The sequence below is a fragment of the Artemia sp. Qi Xiang Cuo genome, chromosome 4 (genome assembly GCF_049724085.1).
Source record: "Artemia sp. Qi Xiang Cuo chromosome 4, ASM4972408v1, whole genome shotgun sequence".
Lineage (NCBI taxonomy): Eukaryota > Metazoa > Arthropoda > Branchiopoda > Anostraca > Artemiidae > Artemia > Artemia sp. Qi Xiang Cuo.
Genome location: NC_142797.1, coordinates 29319456 through 29342648, shown reverse-complemented (window position 1 = coordinate 29342648; position 23193 = coordinate 29319456). Strand labels below are relative to the sequence as shown.

General features: G+C 37.2%; 1 protein-coding gene across 1 annotated transcript in view; it reads right to left on the bottom strand.

Moving 5' to 3' along the window:
- UBL3 (ubiquitin like 3) overlaps window positions 1-12203 on the bottom strand; it is a 47145-nt gene extending 34942 nt beyond the window's left edge. Inside the window, exon 1 of the mRNA XM_089088209.1 lies at window positions 12139-12203. The gene's annotated coding sequence lies outside the window, so the exon portion shown is untranslated. The remainder of the gene's footprint in view (window positions 1-12138) is intronic.
- Between the last annotated feature and the right edge of the window lie 10990 nt (window positions 12204-23193).

The window sequence follows — 23193 nt, the reverse complement described above, 5'->3', positions numbered from 1 at the left end:
TGATGAGGACACTTCCCTACAACCCTCTGGGCAAGGGTTTTAAGTTATGCCCTGGAGGCATATAAGGTTTTTATAGAAGGTGTTGTCGTAGAAACTTCAAAAAAGGCTTATTCGATAGGAAATTCAAAGGGCTAGTGCCCTTTTTAATAGTCGAAAGGGATTGGGGGACGACTAGCCCCCCCCCCCCACCCACGCCCATCATTCCCCCAAATACATCCAATCAAAATTTTGAGATAACCATTTTGTTCAGCGTAGTTAATTTCCAAATAGAACATATCTTTTTGTGGAGGACACTCCTCCGCGAACCTCAGAGCAAGGGTTTTAAGTTATGCACTGGGGACACAAAAGGTTTTTATAGAAGGCGTTGTCGTAGAAGCTTCAAAAAAGGCTCATTCGATTGGAAATTTAAAGGGCTCGTGCCCTTTTTATTAGTCGATAGTGATTGGAGGGCAACTATCCCCCCCCACGCCCATAATTCCGCCAAACACATCCAATCAAAATTTTTATATAGCCATTTTGTTCAGAATAGTTGATTTCCAGATAGAAAATATCTTTTTGAGGAGGACACTCCCCCACAACCCTCAGGGCAAGGGTTTGAAGTTATGCTCTGGGGTCATATAAGGTTTTTATAGAAGGCGTTGTTGTAGAAACTTCAAAAAAGGCTCATTCGATTGGAAATTCAAAGGGCTAGTGCCCATTTTAATAGTCAAAAGTGATTGGAGGGCAACTAACCCCCCCCCTGCGCCCATCATTCCCCCAAACACATCCAATCAATATTTTGAGATAGCCATTTTGTCCAGCATAGTTGATTTTTGAGGAGGACACTTCCCTACAACCTCTGGGGCAAGGGTTTTAAGCTACGCCCTGGGGGTATATAAGGTTTTTATACAAGGCGTTGTCATAGAAACTTCAAGAAAGGCTTATTTGTTTGGATATTCAAAGGGCTAGTACCATTTTCTAATAGTCAAAAGTGATTGGTGGGCAACTAGCCACCCCTTGCCCATCATTCCTCCAAACACATCCAATCAAAATTGATTTCCAGATAGAAAATATGTTTTTGAGGAGGACACTCCCTCACAACTCTCAGGGCATGGGATTTAAGTTATGCCCTGGGGGCATATAAGGTTTTATAGAAGGTTTTGTCGTAGAAACTTCAAAAAAGGCTCATTCGATTGAAAATTCAAAGGGCTAGTGCCCTTTTTAATAGTTGAAAGTGATTGGAAGGCAACTAGCCCCCCTCCCCCCCACACCCATCTTTCCTCAGAAACATCCAATCAAAATTTTGAGATAGCCATTTTGTTCAGCATAGTTAATTTATAAAATGTAATGAAATTGAAAAATGTCTATATAAAATGTCTTTTTGAGGAGGACATTCCCCCACAACCCTCAGGGCAAGGGTTTTAAGTTATGCCCAGGGGGCATATAAGGTTTTTATAGAAGGCATTGTTGTAGAAACTTCAAAAAAGGCTCATTCGATTGGAAATTCAAAGGGCTAGTGCCCTTTTTAATCATCAAAAGTGATTGGAGGGCAACTAGCCCCACCCTCCACGCCCATCATTCCCCCAAACACATCAAATCAAAATTTTGAGGTAGCCATTTTGTTCAGCATAATTGATTTCCAGATAGAAAATATCTTTTTGAGGAGGACACTCCCCCACAACCCTCAGGGCGAGGGTTTTAAGTTATGCCCTGGGGGCATATAAGGTTTTTTATAGAAGGCGTTGTTGTATAAACTTCAAAAAAGGCTCATTCGATCGGAAATTCAAAGGGCTAGCGCCCATTTTAATAGTCAAAAGTGATTGGAGGGCAACTAGCCCTCCCCCCCCCCCGCGCCCATCATTCCCCCAAACACATCCAATCAAAACTTTGAGATAGCCATTTTGTCCAGCGTAGTTGATTTTCAGATAGAAAATATGTTTTTGAGAAGGACACTTCCCTACAAGCCTCGGGGCAAGGGTTTTAAGTTATGCCCTGGAGGCATATAAGGTTTTTATAGAAGGCGTTGTTGTAGAAACTTCAAAAAAGGCTCATTCAATTGGAAATTCAAAGGGCTAGTGCCCTTTTTGATATTCAAAAGTGATTGGAGGGCAACTAGCCCGGCCCCCCCCACCCACGCCCATCATTCCCTCAAATACATCTAATCAAAATGGATGCTCAAAATCAAAGCTTGGTACGAGCAAATGAAGTTTGATTTTCACCAAACTGTATTGACTGTGTGACACCAAAAGTCACTAACTGTAAATAGGAATCTAAAACTGCAATACGAACGTTCAAAGTAAAAGAAAGAAAGAAGAAAAAACACATACTAAATCTTAGATGTTTCACAATGGCTGAAACTGGGTTTTGAGTGTCTTAAATCAAAGCATATTCTCCAGCATACATGTTTGACAAAAAGGTGTATTACTTGCTCAAATTTTTAAAATAGCTTTAAATTTCCAACACAGTTTCTGCCCAAGAATTAAACTGCTATTTATTCCAAAGCGAATATTAAACTAAGGAATGAAAAATTCAATCCATTGCAAGTATATATTTCACAAACAGTGTTTGAATTTCACCAAAAACGATATTAAGGGGTATTGAAACTCACTATTTTTAAATGTGAAATTACATTTGCAACATCAGCGTCCTAAAAATCTCACCTTACTTTCTTCACATATGTTTGGAATTGCACTGTGAGCTTCTTCAATCAAAGTACAACATATATGTTTGACAAACATCTTAAAATTTCAACCCCAGTTTGTGTCAAAGCATTTCTAAGAAACTCTAGGATAAATCTATTACTGCTGCTGCTACTAACAAGTCACTGCAGCACCAAGCCCCCTGGGACCAACACAGCTACGCATACTCTTCCTCCATCCCAATATATCAAAAGCCTTCCTCTTAACTCCCTCCCAAGAAGTTACAATTTCTCTCAAATCCTTCTTTACGACCTCCCCAAACGCCATTCGGGGATGACCTACTTTTTGCTTGACCCTAGATGGTTGACCAAAAATGACGATTTCTGACAATCTGTCATCCTTCATCTGCAGAACGTGTCCTAGCTATCTCAACCTTTTTTTCATTACAGCCCTATAAAGCGTTACAGAACGACCTTTTCCCTACAGCTTACTGTTAGAACTACAGTCAGTCATACGTCTGCTTAAAAGAATCTGCTGACCATTTTTTTCAGGAAAACTTGACAAGTCCTCTTCTGTGTTTCGGAGCGCCCAAGTTTCAGAGCCATATTTGACCACTGTCATCACTGTGGCTTCCAATATTCTAATATTGTTTTGCTGACCTATCTTCCAATTGTTCTAAACTTCTTTCAACTGTGAGAAAAAACCCTAGGCCTTGGTTATTCTACTTTTAACTTCTTCACTGCATACACCATCTTTATTAATAATACTACCTTGGTAGATGAAGCTATCCACTTGATATATCTTCTTGTTACTGAGCATATTCTCTTCACCTTCACTTATCCTCAGTCTAAGCAACTTAGTCTTCTTAACACAAGTTTTCAAACCTATTCTAGCACGCCAAACTTTCAAAACTCCCAAAACATAATTTTTTTGCTAAGATTTTCATCTAGGACGCTCAAATCATCAGCATAATCTAAGTCTAGGAGGGTTCTATTTTCTCATTCGATTCCATGCTCCTCCATGGCCTTTTCCATGTTCCTTAGAACAAAGTCTGTCAAAATGATTTATATAAATGAGCACAGAACGCAGCCTGGGGTGGCTCCTGATTGAATACAAAACCAGATACTAACATCATTTCCTACCTTAACCGCAGTAATGTTACTCTCGTACACATAACTTAAATATATTCATCGGATATCAGAGGCAAAGCTCTAGCGTTGCCTCATATGGATTCATCTGATATCAGAGGCAATGCTCTAGCATTGCCTCATATGGAATCACTTCATATGGAAGGGGTCGTCATAGAAGCTTCAAAGGGGGCTCATTCGATTGGAAATCGAGAGTTCTATCGCCCTTTTAAAAAATCGAAAATGATTGGAGGGCAACTAGCCCCCCCCCCCCCACGCCCATCATTCCCCCAAACACATCCAATCAAAATTTTGAGATAGATATTTTGTTCAGCATAGTTGATTTCCAGATAGAAAATATATTTTTCAGGAGGATAATCCCCCCCCCCAACCCTCAGGGCAAGGGTTTTAAGTTATGCCCTAGGGGCATATAAGGTTTTTACAGAAGGCATTGTCGTAGAGACTTCAAAACAGGCTCATTCAATTGGAAATTAAAGAGCTAGTGCCCTTTTTAATAGTCGAAAGTGATTGGAGTGTAACTAGCCCCCCGCCCCCCCCCCCACACCCATCATTTCCCCAAACACATCCAATAAAGATTTTCAGATAGGTATTTTATTCAGCGTAGTTGATTTCCAGATAGAAAATATATTTTTGAGGAGGACACTCCTCCACAAACCACAGGGCGAGGGTTTTAAGTTATGCCCTGGGGGCATATAAGGTTTTTATAGAAGGTGTTGTTGTAGAAACTTCAAAACAGGCTCATTCGATTGGAAATTAAAGGGCTAGTGCCCTCTCTAAGAGTAAAAAGTAAGTGGAGGGCAACTATCCCCCCACACCCATCATTCCCCCAAACACATCCAATCAAAATTTTTAGATAACCATTCTGTTCAGCGTAGTTGATTTCCAGATAGAAAATACATTTTTGAGGAGGATACTCCCCCACAACCCTCAGGGCCAGGGTTTTAAGTTATGCCCTGGGGGCAAATAAGGTTTTTTATAGAAGGTGTTGTTGTAGAAACTTCAAAACATGCTCATTCAATTGGAAATTAAAGTATTAGTGCCCTTTTTAATTGTCAAAAGTGATTGGAGTGTAACTAGCCCCCTCCCCCACCACACCCGTCATTTCCCCAAACACATCCAATCAAAATTTTCAGATAGCCATTTTGAACAGCATAGTTGATTTCCAGATAGAAAATGTCTTTTTGTGGAGGACACTCCCCCACAACCCTCAGGGCAAGGGTTTTAAGTTATGCCCTGGGGGCATATAAGGTTTTTATAGAAGGCGTTTTTGTAGAAGCTTCAAAAAAGGCTCATTCGATTGGAAATTCAAAGGGCTAGTGCACTTTTTAATAGTCGATAGTGACTGGAGGGCAACTAGCCCCCCCCCCCAACGCCCATCATTCCCCCTAACACATCCAATCAAAATTTTGAGATAGCCATTTTGTTCAGCATAGTTGATTTCCAGATAGAAAACTTCTTTTTGAGGAGGACACTCCCCCACAACCCTCAGGGCACGGGTTTTAAGTTATGCCCTGGGGGCATATAAGGTTTTTATAGAAGGCATTGTTGTAGAAACTTCAAAAACGGCTCATTCGATTGGAAATTCAAAGGGATAGTGCCCATTTTAATCGTCAGAAGTGATTGGAGGGCAACTAGCCCCCCCGTGCCCATCATTCCCCCAAACACATCCAAACAAAATTCCGAGATAGCCATTTTGTTCAGCGTAGTTGATTTCCGGATAGAAATTATGTTTTCGAGGAGGACACTCCCCCACAACCCTCAGGGCAAGGGTTTTAAGTTATACCTTGGGGGCATATAAGGTTTTTATAGAAGACGTTGTCATAGAAACCTCAAAAAAGGCTCATTCGATTGGAAATTCAAAGGGCTAGTACCATTTTCTAATAGTCAAAAGTGATTGGAGGGCAACTAGCCCCCCCCCCCTTGCCCATCATTCCCCCAAACACATCCAATCAAAATTTTGAGATAGCCATTTTGTTCAGCATAATTGATTTCCAGATAGAAAATGTTTTCGAGGAGGACCCTCCCCCACAACCCTCAGGGCAAGGGTTTTAAGTTATACCCTGGGGGCATATAAGGTTTTTATAGAAGGCATTGTCATAGAAACTTCAAAACAGGCTCATTTGATTGGAAATTCAAAGGTCTAGTACCCTTTTTAATAGTCAAAAATGATTTGAGTGCAACTAGCCCCCCCCCCTCATGGCCATCATTCCCCAAAACACATCCAATCAAAATTTTTACATAGCCATTTTGTTCAGCATAGTCGATTTCCAGATAGAAAATATATTTTTGAGGAGGACACTCCCCCACATCCCTCAGGGCAAGGGTTTTAAGTTATGCCCTGGGGGTATATTAGGTTTTTAAAGAAGGCGTTGTTGTAGAAACTTCAATGAAAGCTCATTTGACTGGAAATTCAAAAGGCTAGTGCCCTTTTTAATAGTCGAAAGTGATTGGAGGGCAACTAGCCCCCCCCCCACACCCAACAATACCCTAAAAACATCCAATAAAAATTTTGAGATAGCCATTTTATTCAACGTAGTTAAAAGTTTTGGAAATTAGGTCTTTAAGGATGACAGCCCCTCCCCCAACAGCCCTCAGGGCAGGGGTTGTGAGTTATGCCCTGGGGGCATATAAAGTTTTTATTGAAAGTGTTGTTGTAGAAACTTCAAAAGGGCTCATTCAATTGGAAATTGATAGGGCTAGTGCCTTGTTTAATAGTTGCAAGTGATTGGATAGTGATTAACACCCCTCTCACGCCCACCATTTCCCTAAACACATCCAATCGAAATTTTGAGATATTCATTTTGTTCAACGTAGTTGAAAGTTCTGGAAATTGGGTCTTTTATGATAATAACCCTCTCAGAGCCCTCAGTGCAAGGGTTGTAGGTTATGCCCTGGGGGCATATAAGGTTTGTATAGAAAGTTGTTGTATATTATTTATAGAATAGATCTTAGTCTTCCTCAAATCCAATTTTTATATGTTTAAAAACTAAATGTTGACTTAAGATTAAACCAAAATGCACTGTGATAATGCTAATTCCCAATAAGGCATCTCAGCAGTATCCCAAGAACGACTGAGGGTATTATGTTCAAATGTTTGGGGCTATTTTTGCTCTTAAAATTTAACAAAATCCAAATAGCATAAGTGTATCCAAGCTATCAAAGAAAGTAAACAGATTTTTTTGCAAATGGTATCAAGTTTTCCATTTCAGGTCAACTAGAGGAGGTATGAAACTAAATTAAACAGTACTATTTGTGTCCAGATTTTTAAAAGGGTGTATGCTGTTAAAAATTGCTGAAAATTTTTCTCTGGCATACAAATAGCAGGCCAAACTATAAAGTCTTAAAAAATGAAAAGATTTAAAGTATTATTATCTTTTTCCCTGAAAAGACTATGTCAATATAAAACAAACAGAAATTAATTAAAAAAACTCTTTCCACAAAATAAGTTTTTCAAAGAAAAGTAAAGAAAAATTTTGTAAAGTGCAAATTTTGTTCTGGCCTTGGGAAGGCATAGGGGTTTTGTGCCCAACCTATGTTAATTTCTGCTTGTTTTGAGTTTGACTTGGTTAATTATTGTAATTTCCGTTCGTTTTGGGTTTCATTTCTTTATCAATGCTGATTTGTGGTAGTTTCACGCTTGGTAGATTATTTGATTTTAGTTTTGCTCATTTTTTGTTTAATGGAGTTCTTTACTTTTCTTTGAAAAACTTATTTTGTGGAAGAAGTTTTTTTAATTAATGACTCATAAAGGGGCAAAGTAATATACCATTTGATAGCTCTCGTTTTCTTGATTCTGGCTAAGTAGATAATTTCTTGTTTCAACCAATCAAAAAGGAGCTATAGACAAAAATCTTGGTGTGCCTTAAAAGAGCCACCAGCCATCAAAGGGTTAAGAGTGGTGTCCCCCAAATGACCAAACTAGGCCCAACACTGTTTAACCCTTACATAAATGACACTCCCAAGGTGGTCAAAAATGGGTTAGGACTATCTGCAGACGATTCCAAACTCTTTGTTTCAGCAGCCTCAGCAGAAAATTGCTCTTCTCTACAAGAAGATGTCAACAACCTCTGTCTGTGGGCAACAACCTGTATGCTCAAGTTCAACCCATGCAAATGCAAAGTCCTGCATCTTGGTCCAAACAACCCCTGCCATAGTTATCACATGCTTGACTCTGCAGGTGCCAATATGTCCCTTCATAGTGCCAAGGAAGAGTGTGATCTTGGAGTAACCATTGACAATAAGCTTAAATTTCATAGTCATTGTTGGAACCAAGCAGCTAAGGCAAACAAGGTCCTTGGTTTATTCAAGCATTCCAGCCAAAAGTTATCAAAAAGCTTTCCACAACTATTGTTCATCCCCATCTTGAGTTTGGCATGTTGGTTGCCAACACACACTTTAAGCATGACATGGAGATACTTGAGAAGGTCCAGTGTAGAGCAGCCTAGCTCTCTTTTGCCAAACAACAAATCTCATATGAGCAATGAATAGAAAAGCTGGACCTGCCTACCCTAACATACTGTAGGAAGGGAGGATATGCCATCCTTGCATTTAAGCTGATGACCAGTGACACCATCAAGTCTGTTTTTGATCACAGTGATTACACCAGAACACAAGGACACCCCAAAAAAACTGCATAAAAATATTTAGCAGAATGTGTGAGAAGTTCAACTTCTTCACCAATCATGTTGTTCCACTGTGGAACTCACTCAGGAAATCTACTGTTTGCCAGATCAGTTGACAGCTTGAAGATTGGTGTCTACCATTATTGGAGCAGCAAGTCATGGAAGATGCAGTTGGATAAACCAATATCATCCAGCAGGGTCTATTAGGTGCAAATGCTCAGTTATGGCACCATATGAAAAATACCAGTTGTCATCATCTACCAGCAGCAAACTCATCCAAAGTTTCTGTTGTGCTGTGGCCTCAAGTTTAAACTGTACAGGTAATGTCTGGTGCAGGCCAGTCATAAATCTGGAGGGTGGCTGCTACCTAGTGGTTTAAATTGTAGGGCTTACACCACCTGAGGTACCCACATTTTTAGCCCTGAAACATACCTGGTTGACAATACATCTAGTGACACCCAATGATGAAACCAAACTGCCCTGTATATATGTAAATAGTGATGATCCTCATGAACTGTGACATGAATATTGACTCAACATTACCTGGCAAAATCTACAGGTTCTTCAACCTTAGTTGCTAGAAGATACAATTTAAGGTATGGTATGTTCAAAATTGGGCAACAGCATGGCACATGAGCTTCAATATTGACAAATGTAGTGTTATTCATTTTGGCAAGTCCAAACTCAGGTTTCAGTGTAAATTCCATTCAAACTGCCAGAAGATGGTGTCTCATGCAAACTCTGTCCAATATGCTGACGATCTGGCAACACCTTTGAGATAGCACAGTCAAAGCTGCAAAAGTCACTTTTCCAACTTGAAAAATTCTCTCAACATTCAGATTTACCCATTGCACCTACCAAGTCAAAAATAATCCAATTTCACCAAAAGCAAAATCATGTTAATGCAAGACTAACTCTAAATAGAACAACTATTCCAGAAGATAATCATATTAATTACCTAGGTCTCATGCTAGACCAAAAACTTAATTTCTACCTCCACATTTCAAACACAATAAAAAAATGCTATAGAAAAACAAATATACTAAAAAGACTTCCTTCCATACCCTGGGGCTGTAAGGAAAAAACCTTACTCCAGTTTTATAAATCACATATAAGACCCCATATTGACTATGGGCTCATCGTCTATGGTGCATGTGCAAAGACCCACATGCAAAACATTGAAACAATACAAAATGATATGATATGTCTCATATTTGGTCTTAGGAAACCCACAAGCACCAAGTTTCTGCTTATGGAGAGTGGATTAACAACAATAAGGGAGAGATGTAGCTTTCTCTTGACAAAACATCTTACAAAAATTGAATCAAATAGCTCACACACCCTACATAATTGGTTAAGAAATCCAGCCATGTATAGAGGCATTGTAGAAGAGTATAGCAATATTCAGAAGAAATTCCCTCTACCCGTAAAGTCTATGCACCTACTTTCTCCCAATCCCCTCCATGGAATTGGCCAATTCCCATAATAAATACTGATTTCTAAAAGTGGACTAAAGACTTAACCTCCATTGCTTTTGTCCAAAAAAAATTGCTGAACTTAATACTATTACTTATAAAAACCACTTCCAAATCTTTGTTGATGGGTCCAAAATGAATAAGAAGGTAGCAAGTGGTGCTTTCCTTCCTCACCTGAAAATTGCAATGGGTGAGAGATTGTATAATAATGTAACTATAATGTCTGCTGAGTTAAATGCCATAATCATGGCACTAGAACACCCTATGGAAAACCAACCTTTGATTGCTAATTCAAAAAATATTATAGTCTATTTCAACTCTTTATCAAGCCTTGAGTTGCTGGCCTCAGCTCCTCAGTATAAGTTGGACTTTGACACTTATCATTGTCTTAGTATTATAGATAATCTTGCTTCAAGTGGCATAAAAACTTATCTTCAGTATATTCCTAGCCACTCTGGTATAAGTGGTAATCATCAGGTTCATGAAATAGCAAAAAATGCTATAAATATTGACCAGCCAAGTGGGAGACCAATCCCCATTAGAGATATTTACCAATGGAGACTATCAGATATTACATTTAATAAGAAAAATCCCATCCTTTCCCCCTTTACCAATAAGTATTTTTCTAAAGTTTATCATAGAATTCGTTCTGTAACAAATGGACTAAACTTTCTTGCATTCTTGTACCAGTTTCTTAATTCAAGGGCTTCAGTTTCCCTGTCCCCCCTTTACAGGTATTGTATTATGAATAATGAAACAATTGACCACTGCCCATTAGAATGTAATATGCTGACATCTGCACAACACACCTTGCATTGTAAACTGTTAAATTGCTTCAAACACCACAAAATCTCACTATCAGCCAAGAGCCTAGCCAACTATACCACCTGCACACAGAGCATAGAAATCAACATCTATTATCTTATATTTGAACTTCTTGAGTCAAAACATCTACTGAAAGATATCTGAGAATATCTAATAAATAACAGGCAATCAAGCCAGTAGCTCTTTAGCCCACAGAGTGAAGCAAAAGGAAAAGGGCTAAATAGTAATACTGAAAAGCCTGCCTGCTGTGAAATAGAAGAAGAAGTTAATGAAGGCCAACATTCTCTGAGAATTATTTCCTATTGTTGGTCCTAATTCAAGATCCAGAGGTCATTGACAGGAACTTCTTAAGCAGTCTACCCTAACCAGAGTCTGTACTCAATTCTCTTCATCAAGAATAGCCTAATCAATGGTTGGAATTAACTCTCTTAAGACACAGTTACTGCTGAGTCTGTTGAAACTTTCAAATGAAGGCTGGATGCTGAGCAGTATTTGAGGGAGTGTAAACTCAACAGGAAACCAACTGATCATCCAAATGCATATGGTCACTAAACAAAAATGAAAACAACTTTAATCATCAACTCTGGAGCTTCACAAGGAAAAATCCTTGGATTACACCAAGCTGCAATTTCAGGTAGACTTTTCTTGTGCCCAAATTGAACATAAGAACTATTGCTTAAGGTTCCACTTTACTACACAAAAACTATAATAGGCCATCAAAGGTCAGTGTTCTTAGGAGGGTGATGGAGCAGATGTAGGTGCTTCATAACACCTTACTTGAGGGCTAATTAACACTCTGGATTTAGTAAAATTCTACTTTAGCTACTTTTGGCTATCTTAGAAAGGGGTTGGGTTAGGAAAATGAAACTTTTAGGGATGGCCCTACAGGCTAAAGTATGTCCTGGGAAGGTATTTTGAAGTAGTCCTTCTACCTCTAGATGGTCCTGACCTTTGAAAATCTGTGTGTTATAAAAGTGAAACCTTGTAAAATAGATCTTAAATGAAGTACAACAAAATTCTACTTTAGCTACTTTTCTCTATCTTGGAAAGGGGTTAGGTTAGGAATACCTTCCCAGGACATACTTCAGCCTGTAGACCCATCCCTGGAAGTTTTATTTTCCTAACCTAACCCCTTTTAAAGATAGCCAACAGTAGCTAAAGTAGCCTAGAATCTTTCCAAGATCAACAAAAGCCTCTGTCCTAGAACTTTACCCCAAGTGGTGTACTCCCATTCTACCCAGGCCAAACAATGGAAAAAAATCTATAGTTACTAGATGATTATTTTTAGAACAGCTTTAAGTCCAGCAAACTACCATATATAGCCTAAACTATGCTAGTACTTTGGCAAAGACTAGCCTATAACCATCTAGAAGTTAGGTAGAGACAATTTTTTAGCTCAGTAGTTTAAAATTTGCCTGGCCTATATTTATTTCAATCCTGATATATTTACTTTGATTCTCAATATCTGATCTTCGAAAATTCCCCTGTAGTCTACAAAGATTTCTAATAATTGACAACAATGGTTATATTCTATTTCTTCAAAAAATCTAGTCAATACAAAGCCAATCCTCATTACTAGGGAATTGCAATAAGAAAATTCAAACTTGTAAATATCAGAGTTTGGTATTATAATTATATCCTTTTTAGGCTTTTTCTAGACATTTAACATATTATGCATGATTAATTAAATGTAAGGATTTCATATTTCTATTCCAAGGTTACCACTACCACGCATGTTACGCTCGTAACATTTGTGTTTCCTGGATGAAAAGGAGACAAAACTGAAAAAGTAAAGTAGACTACGCCGGTAGTAGCCTACCCATGTTCAGTTCGAATAATTAAATCAATTCGGATTTTCTAAGTTGCTTACGTTACAGATCTTGTCGGAACTTCGTCAACGTTGTAATCGGCCAACGTTACGGAGCTTCGGTGAAGGAACTTATGGGGCTTACAGAACTTAAGTGAACCAATGCAAAAGGCCTACTTATTCAATGGAAAAACTAACATTGCTACATACAATACAGTCCTTAAAACATTACCTTTATTAGAAAATCAACAAATTCTGCTTGTCTGGATTGAATGCTTTATTCGCGAAATATAAACTATTTTAGCTTCAGTCACAAATAAAATAGTTGTTTACATGAACAACCATTGAAGCTGTATTTGGGGAATACCCTCATTTATTATAAATTAAAACACCTTAGAATTTATTACTAAATGTATATTTTAAATGGGAAATTATAAAATAGGTAATCTATCAATTATTTAGTCAGAGTGAGGTTTATGTCCCCTTTTAAAGAAAACACGACACTTTTCAATTGTTTCTCATTAAATTTAGAAAATGTATTTGCAGGCATTTGACTTTTATTGGATCTTTAGAATCTGTCCCAGCTTTATTTCAGGGGAGGCAGCTTTGAATTTTGTTGATGGGGGTCCAACTTTTTAGATTTGAACAATAGATGGTAAAATTCTTGGTAAGGAGCTTTTGCTTTCTTAGAAATTAGTTGAATTAGATAAACGAAGCCTTCGGGAATGAATCAAAAGCTTTAACGATGTTCTTGGGTATTTATTTCCCACCATTTCCTTTTGAATGGGTTTTTGTCTTAGATGACCTTTAGCAATATTTGTGTTTTAAGTGAAATCTTCAGAAACAGATCTACAATACAAATGAGACACAAGGTAAAGCTTTTCAGTGCAATATCTTTGCTCAATCCTCATTTGTATATTTTTTGCCTTCTATCTATTCCAGAAAGTTACGTTTATTTGACTCAGCTGCTTTCTAATATAGGTAAGACCCCCTCCCCCATATAATGTTTTATTCAATAGCTACAAGCAAACTACACAAAAAGGGGGAGGTAAAACATCATAAAAGCAATCCAACTCCGTAATGCCTTAGAGCATGTCATCAATTTGAAAATTCGAGCCGACAATTTTTTTTTATATTTACACCTAATTTTGTGCCGACAATTTGCACCTGCCTTAGCCAATTCAAGTGCAAGGAATCAGTTTTGTAAAAAAAAAAATCATATCTGCAGGTGATACGGGGTTGAAAAAAATTTGTCAAACGTATTGTGTCAAAATGGGTTGCTCACATCTGTAAAACATACTCACAAGAAGTTGAAAAAAATTCTTGACATCAGTATTTTAACAAGAGCTGGTAGGCTTGACAGCAGCAGCACATTGATGTCAAGTTAGATGTTTGTGCTATTGAAAATCTTCCTTGTGTCTATCATCTCTTTCTGGATGGAATAATATAAACATTAAGTGGCTCATGGATTCTGGAGATGAGTTGTAAAATCTGTAGTGTGGATCGGCTCGTTTTTGCCTATTAAACTCCTCTTGTGTCATGATTAAAGAGTATCTTTTATCTCTATAATAAAGAATAATATCTATCCATGAAGACAATAAGGACGTGAGTATAATTTGTTTTTGAATGAGCTCTTTTTCTAAATTTGTTTCCGAAGGTCTGTCCAAAATAGGATTGATTGGATTATTTATAGAGCTACTGTCCAACTGGCGTGCTACCTCTTAAATTGGATGCCTTGATGGCTTGGGATGTACTGAGACTTTAAAGACTGATTACTTGCTCTCTTACTGCCTTCTGATCTGAATCAGTGGCACTAAAATAGATATTATCAACGAGCTGAAGGACACTTTAGGAGTCTGAGAATAATAATTTTTTTTGAAGCTTGGGGCTGAAAGCTCTGTAGTGAGGATGGAAGAATTTTAAGGAGGTGTGTTTTTATATCAGCACATAACCTGGGATAACAGACGCAGAGGCACATTTGCTATCCTTTGCCAAACCATCGGTGTATATCTGTAGAAAAATATGGATACAAATTGGCCATTTTCTCATGTATAAGTGCCTTAGTTTACTTAGGCTGTTAATATGTTTATTAGATGGGACTTAACTCTAAAGAAACATCCGTATTTGTTATTTACCTTCCTGGAAGTACAATAAGATAACTAAAACAAGTTGGGTCAAGTTTCCAAGAGGGGACAAGTTCAATAAAAAGTTTCCATGACCCAATGAATAACAAACTATTTGAGGGCTAATCTTTATCAAAAGTAAGCTTAAAAGCATCATGCTTGTATCCAATGGCTGGTATTTTGCTGTAACATTTTGCGATGAGCATATTCTATCTTTTTGAAAAAGAAAGCAGACCGGATAGATGTTTCAGTTTGTTTGAAGAGCAATGAGCGTTGAGTCCTAAAGCGGTCTTCATCCCTATATTTTGAATTGTTTCAAATTTGGCAAGATTAGTCTCACTACAAGGGCACCGGCAGAAAATTTTCCAGGGGGGGGGGGCAGATGCCAATATAGCAATGGTGGTTGGGTGACAGGAAATATATTTCAGGATATGTTTTCGTGGGAATAAGTTTGTTTTTAAATACTTTGAGGAAAAAAGCAATTAAATTACATGAAAATGAAGCAAAATATAATAAATTTTAAACGAGAAGGATTCCTGACAAAGGGATGAATTTATTTAATCAATAATATATTTAATTATTATGCATTTAACCTTAAAAGAAAATCAAACTCAAACCAAAACTACAGATAGATTGATACTGTAGATTATAACATATGTAGACTTGTCTTTATGCAATTTCCTACGCCTTAGAATAGTTTACAAAAGAAGTAGAGAAACTAAAAAATCATCCTGCCTGCATAGATACCACGTTTTGATTTTATAACGGCCATGTAAAATGTACCTCTTTCACAACAGGATAATTCTCCCTCCTCGAACTTAAATCCAGATAATTAAAAAAAATAGAATAGCGAAAGAAAAACAAAATTTAAACTTACTATCCAGCTGTCAAATTGACCTTCACTCTTTTCATTGTCCTATTCAACTAAATAAAATGAACAGGTTAAAAAATTTTGGTCATAAGAGTCATATCTTATCAAATAGTTTGTGATAAAAAAACTGGAAGTAAAAAGTGACTTGAACCAATATTCACCGAAACTAAAAATGAAATTCTCATGACAATTGCTACACCAGCAGCATTGGCTTTTTATGCTGATTCTAAATATTATTATTATTATTCATTTATTGCCCGTCAAAAAAAGGTACAAAAGGTACAGTAGACGGAGTAATCACTAAAGAAAACAAAAAAGAAAAAAAAAGAAGAAAAAGAAGGACACAAACACACATTGAAAATTCAAACACATGACAAAAGAAAACTTTCATATAATCCTTTCAGTTCATTGTTACCCACCAAAAAAAATCTGAGAAAATTTGCCTGATACTTGAAAAAAGGGCGACCCCCCCCCAAAAAAAAACAAAAAAAAATAAAGCAAGTGATCTTATTGAAAACCTCTTTATTAGATATATCATATCAGCGAGAGCCCTACCGTAGAGGTTTCAAGCTCCAATCTTCAAAATGTGGAATCTCACTTTTTTTCAGAAGAAACGTCGTCGATGCATGTTTATTTGGTGTTTTTTTTATTTCCCCAGGGGTGATTGTATCAAACTGAAGTTCCAAGATAGTTGTTAGGGAGCTCATTCAAACGTAAATTTAAAGCTCTTTTTTAAGTGACTGTACAGATAGGACCAGGTGAAAGTCTTGTTTTCTTGCTATTAATTTAAAACAATTTTTCCACAAAATAAGTTTTTCAAAGAAAAGTAAAGAATTCCATTAAACAAAAAAGGAGATAAAATAAAATCAAATAATCTACCAAGCGTGAAACTACCACAAATCAGCATCGATAAATAAATGAAACCCTAAACGAACAGAAATTACAATAATTAACCGAGTCAAACTCAAAACGAGCAGAAATTAACATAAGTTGGGCGCAAAACCCCTATGACTTCCCAAGGCCAGAACAAAATTTGCACTTAACCGAAAAGTATAAATGTTTTTACTTTTATGACTTTAATAAATCAAATAATATTAACATTTTTTTTATATAATATTAACATTTTATAAATAATATTAACAATAATATTAACATTTGATTACTAAATATCAGTACTTGTATATTAAACTGGCAATGCACATTCATTTGTATTTTTCAGTCAAGTGCAAATTTTGTTCTGGTCTTGGGAAGGCATGGGGGTTTTGCGCCCAACTTATGTTAATTTTTACTCGTTTTGAGTTTGACTCGGTTAATTATTGTAATTTCTGTTCGTTTTGGGTTTCATTTATTTATCGATGCAGATTTGTGGTAGTTTCACGCTTGGTAGATTATTCGATTTTATTTTTACTCATTTTTTGTTTAATGGAATTCTTTACTTTTCTTTGAAAACCTTCAAAGAAGGTTTTTGAGGAAAAAGTTTTTTAAATTGATTTCTGTTCGGTTTTATATTGACATAGTCTTTTCAGGGAAAAAGAAAATAATACTTTAAACCTTTTCGTTTTTTAAGACTTTATAGTTTGGCCTGCTATTTGTCTGCCAGAGAAAGATTTTCAGCAATTTTTAACAGCATACACCCTTTTAAAAATCTGGATACAAATAGTACTGTTTAATTTAGCTTCATAACTCATCTAGTTGACCTGTAATGGAAAACTTGATAGCATTCGCAAAAAAATCTGTTTACTTTCTTTGATAGCTTGTATACATTTACTCTTTTTTTATTTGGTTAAATCTTAAGAGAAAAAATGGGAGGGTTGGCGTGGGAGGGTGGGACTGGAAGGGGGATTATTTTCCCTCAGATCACTTTCGACTATTAAAACGGGCATCAGCCCTTTCTATTTTCAGTCGAATGAGCCCTTTTCGAAGTTTCCACGACAACTCCTTCGATACGAAGTGCCCTGGTGTGAACAACAACAACAACAAAAAATAAAACATTATACCCACTTCGATCTTTGCTATAAAAATGTCAAGCCTTCCAATCACTTTCGACTATTGAAAAGGGAATTATATCTTTCGATTTCCAAACGAATGAGCCCTTTTGGAAATGACAGTACTTTCTGTAAGCACCTTATATGCCCCCAGAGCAGAAATTAAAACCCTTACCCTAACGTCTGTTAGGACGGTTGTCATCCTCTAAGACTGAATTTCCAGAACTTTCAACTACGTTAAACAACATGACTATTTCAAAATTTCGATTGGATGGGTTTTGGGTAATTTATGACTGTTAGAATGTTGTTATTCACCTTTCTATCACTGTTGAATATTAAAAAGGGCACAAGGCATTCCAATCTCCCATCGAATGAGCCCTTTTCAGTATTCTTGTGATAGCTCATTTGATGCAACGGGCCCTGCTCTAAAGGAAAAAATTAATGAACTGTACATTGTGCAAACATTGCTCTCGCATATCGCCATACATCCAAACCCTTGCCCTGAGCGTTGTGGGGGAGTGTCCTCCTTTTAACTTAGTCCCCGTTTCTTGTCTCGTTCTCGAGTGTCCCTGTTCTTTACTTAGGCAGCGCGATCGTGCTGCCAGTGATTTATACAACAACTTTCTATATAAACCTTATATGCCCCAGGGCATAACTTACCACCCTTGCACTTAGGGCTCTGAGGGGGTTATCATCCTAAGAAACCTAATTTCCAGAACGTTCAACTATGTTTAACAAAATGGATATCTCAAAATTTTGATTGGATGTGTTTTGGAAAATGGTGGGCGTGAGAGGGGCGCTAATCGCTAACGTAAATCGTAAACCCGACCCATCTGGTTCTGTTTGACGAGGAAACCTTAATATCTACTGTAAATTTCCTACCACAAACTTTTAAAGAGGTAATTGAGATAAAAAAAATACATGAACCAAAATTAAGCAATAAATAGAGATACTGGAGATATTTCATTAAGCCCAATTTACTACATTTTAATTTTGAAGAACTCAATCAATATTTTCATCCGTTATAACTTAAAAGAACTTATTTTCATATCAAATGATGAACGAATTTGTAGGCCAGCCAAAGCAATAGCAAAATAAAGGATTATAGCCCAATCATCTTGGTAGTTTTCTTTTTCATTGATTCTAAACTGGTTCTTATTTAGTTTCTGTTCTGTCGTTGACAAGTAAACTTCGAAAGGTTCGAGTTTCGTTGGTTTCTTTTTCTTTTCTTTCTTTTTTGTTTAGCACTGAGGACGACTCAACGGTGGTCCTTGTAGAAATATTTGCTTGTTTCTTCTTCTTCATGGTTCGCCACTGGCTGACAAAATCCTCGTTTTTTCACCTTTTTTGATTTTATTTTTAATTTTGCTATTTTCTTTCCTCTCTGAGTTTCATTTGTTACAACCCTTGCCATGAGAGCTGTGGGGGGGGGGGGTTGTCATCCTTAAGGACCTAATTACCAAAACTTTCAAATGCGTTAAATAAAATGGCTATCTAAAAATTTTGATTGGATGTGTTTGGGGGACTGATGGGCGTTGGGGGGGGGGGGAGCTAGTTACCCTCCAATCCAGTCGACGATTAAAAAGGGCACTAGCTCTTTGAATTTCCAATGGAATGAGCTTTTTTTGAAGTTTCTACGACAACGCCTTCTTTAAAAACCTTATATGCACCCAGGGCACAACTTAAAACCCTTTCCCTGAATGCTGTGGGGGAGTGGTCTCCTCAAAAAAAATATTTTCAATCTAGAAATCAACCATGCTGAACAAAATGGCTATCTCAAAATTTTGATTGGATGTGTTTGGGGAAATGATGGGCATGGGGGGGGGCTAGTTGCCCTCCAATCACTTTCGACTATTAAAAAGGGCACTAGCCCTTTGGATTTCCAATCAAATGAGCATTTTTTGAAGTTTTTACGACAATGCCTTCTATAAAAATCTTGTATGCACCAAGGGCATAAGTTAAAACCCTTGCCCTGAGGGTTGTGGGGGAGTGTCCTCCTCAAAAATATATTTTATATCTGGAAATCAACTACGCTGAACAAAATGCCAATCTCAAAATTTTGATTGGATATGTTTGGTGAAATGATGGGCGGGGGGGGGGTTAGTTGCCCACCAATCACTTTGGACTATTAAAAAGGGCACTATCCCTTTGAATTTCCAATCGAATGAGCGTTTTTTGAAGTTTCTATGCCCCAGGGCATAACTTAAAACCCTTGACCAGAGGGTTTTGGGGGAGTGTCCTCCTCAAAAACATATTTTCTATCTGGAAATCAACTACGCTGAACAAAATGGCTATCTCAAGATTTTGATTGGATGTGTTTGGGGGAATGATGTGCGTGGGGAGAGGCTAGTTGCGCTCCAATCTTTTTCGACTATTAAAAAGGGCACTAGAACTCTCAATTTTCAATCGAATGAACCCCTTTTGAAGTTTCTACAAAGACCACTTCCATATGAAGTGCCCTGCTCTAAAGGAAAACAAAAATAAATAGCACATTGTGCCAACACGTTCTTATATGCCCTCAGGGCATAACTTAAAACCCTTGTCCTGAGGGCTGTGGGAGACTGTTCTCCTCAAAAACATATTTTCTATCTGGAAATCAACTACGCTGAACAAAAGGGCTATTAAAAACTTTGATTTGACGTGTTTGGGGAAATGATGGGTGTGGGGGGGGGGTGGCTAGGGGCCCTCCAATCACTTTTGACTATTAAAAAGAACACTAGCCCTTTGAATTTCCAATCGAATGAACCTTTTTGAAGTTTCTACGACAACGCCTTCAATAAAAATCTTATATGCCCCCAGGGCATAACTTAAAACCCTTGCCCTGAGGGTTGTGGGGGAGTTTCCTCCTCAAGAACATATTTTTAATCTGAAAATCAACTACGCTGTACAAAATGGCTATCTCAAAATTTTTATTGGATGTGTTTGGTGAAATGATGGGCGGGGGGGGTAGTTGCCCACCAATCACTTTGGACTATTAAAAAGGGCACTATCCCTTTGAATTTCCAATCGAATGAGCGTTTTTGAAGTTTCTATGCCCCCTGGGCATAACTTAAAATTCTTGCCCTGAGGGTTTTGGGGGAGTGTCCTCCTCAAAAACATATTTTCTGTGTGGAAATCAACTACGCTGAAAAAAATGGCTATCTCAAGATTTTGATTGGATGTGTTTTGGGGAATGATGTGCGTGGGGGGAGGCTAGTTGCCCTCCAATCACTTTCGACTATTAAAAAGGGCACTAAAACTCTCGATTTTCAATCGAATGAGCCCCTTTTGAAGTTTCTACGAAGACCACTTCCATATGAAGTGCCCTGCTCTAAAGGAAAAAAATGAATAGTACATTGTGCCAACACATTCTTATATGCCCTCAGGGCATAACTTAAAACCCTTGTCCCGAGGGCTGTGGGAGACTGTTCTCCTCAAAAACATATTTTCTATCTGGAAATCAACTACGCTGAACAGAATGGCTATTACAAAATTTTGATTTGATGTGTTTGGGGAAATGATGGGTGTGGGGGGGGGCTAGTTACCCTCCAATCACTTCCGACTATTAAAAACGACACTAGCCCTTTGAATTTCCAATCGAATGAGCCTTTTGAAGTTTCTACGACAACGCCTTCTATAAAAACCTTATATTCCCCCAGGGTATAACTTAAAAGCCATGCCCTGAGGGTTGTGGGGGAGTTTCCTCCTCAAGAACATATTTTTTATCTGAAAATCAACTACGCTGAACAAAATGGCTATCTCAAAATTTTTATTGGATGTGTTGCCCTCCAATCACTTTCGACTATCAAAAATGGCACTAGCCCTTTGAATATCCAGTCGAATGAGCTTTTATTGAAGTTTCTACGACAACGCCTTCTTTAAAAACCTTCTATACCCCCAGGGCATAACTTAAAACCCTTGCCCTGACGGATATGGGGGAGTGTCCTCCTCAAAAACATATTTTCTATCTGGAAATCAACTACGCTGAACAAAATGGCTATCTCAAAATTTTGATTGATGTGTTTGGGGGAATGATGGACGTGGGGGGGGTTTTAGTTGCCCTCCAATCACTTTTGACTATTAAAAAGGGTACTAGCCCTTCCAATTTCCAATCGAATGATCCTGTTTTGAAGTTTCTACGACAAAACCTTCTATAAAAACCTTATATGCCCCCAGGGCATAACTTGCATTTAAAAAGCATTTAAAAATCCTCCTCGGATTGTTTCCCAAATCGTAATTGACGCTTTAAATAAAAGATTTGAAAACTTTAAAAAAAGAGAGAAAGAATCTTTGAAAAAAAGTATCAAATACTACAATTTGGCAAAAAAAATAATATTTTTCTATTCTTCACTCATTCACTGTCTTCTTAAGGCCCTCTTCTGAACTAAAAATAAAAAAAAAAGTTCTTACATTTTTAAATGCGGATAACTTGCGTTCATTTTATTATCAGAATAGGTTTCAGTGCATCTTTTTTGCCCCCCCCCCACCTCAACCTGTTATGTCGGAAGACTATATAACCCTAGCGTATAGATAGAGTTTCAGTAATTTTGTTAGTCGGAGGTATTTTGTAATGTGTAACTCAATAACAGCTAAAAAAACATCCAAGATTGCACCAAACTTAGAATTAAGAAAGAGCTGGGACACTGTCAAGTTGTTAGTTTTAAAATTTATGTATTACTTCCCCAGATTAAACATGAATACACAACTTAATATGCATTTTAAAGCTGATTCCACATATGCAGATCGATATGTTTGCAATTATTTGTAGAAGAGGATTGCAGCATCTTTCAGGCACCCCCAAGTCTAAGATAAAAGTAATGATGCTCGATACCAAGATGTCCATTATACCACAAATATTAATCCTCAACAATTTGGGAATTTAGCCTTCTGTAGCACCAAAATTTCTAAGAGTATGCGTGGATCCAAGACTGACTTAGCAAAACAAAATTGACTGCACAAAAAAATCATGTGCACAAAGATTTTCTATTCTTGAGTGCCTGGCAAAGTCGGCTAATTCCCAAAAACCACTCGTTGACTTTTACAAGAGATTTATTCGTTTGAAGATATAGTATGTCGTTAGAGCCTATAATGAATGTAGTCAGACATTGGTGCCGGCAGGGGGGCCATGGCCCCATCTGGAAATTGGGACTTTAAAGTAATTATAAGCAAACAAAAAGAAAAAAAAACAGAATATGGAAAAAACATAGAAAAAATATGTGTTTTCCCATTGTTGACTGCCTGTCAATAGACTTTGACCCTATAATGAAAGTGTAAGAGCCTAACTATTGATAAAATTCAATCAAAGATTGAATTTGTATTTATCTAGTTGCCACTTTTATGAAATCCAATTTTTTATAGCTATGAAGTATAAAGGTTTCAAATATACTGGTTTTTGGTATTAAAAATTAAATTAAAAATATTGAATTAAAAATTTTTATTTGATTTTTTTAATTCTAGTTTTAATGTTTTACTTTGAAAAAACTACTTTGATAATGCGTTACTTTCTATAAACAATTGAGTCTAATAACATTAAATATTTTGGTGTTGGATAACCAAGTTCAAAACTGTCGATATTATTAAAAGATATCCGTCCAATGCTTCGGCATTGCTCAAGAGGACTGAATGCTGGGAGTTTATATCTTAGTTTTTGTAAATAGGCTATTGTTTTGTCTGATTTTTTCAATTAATTACTTTTTCCATTTTTATATACTTTTACTTTAATGGATATACTTTGTTCATT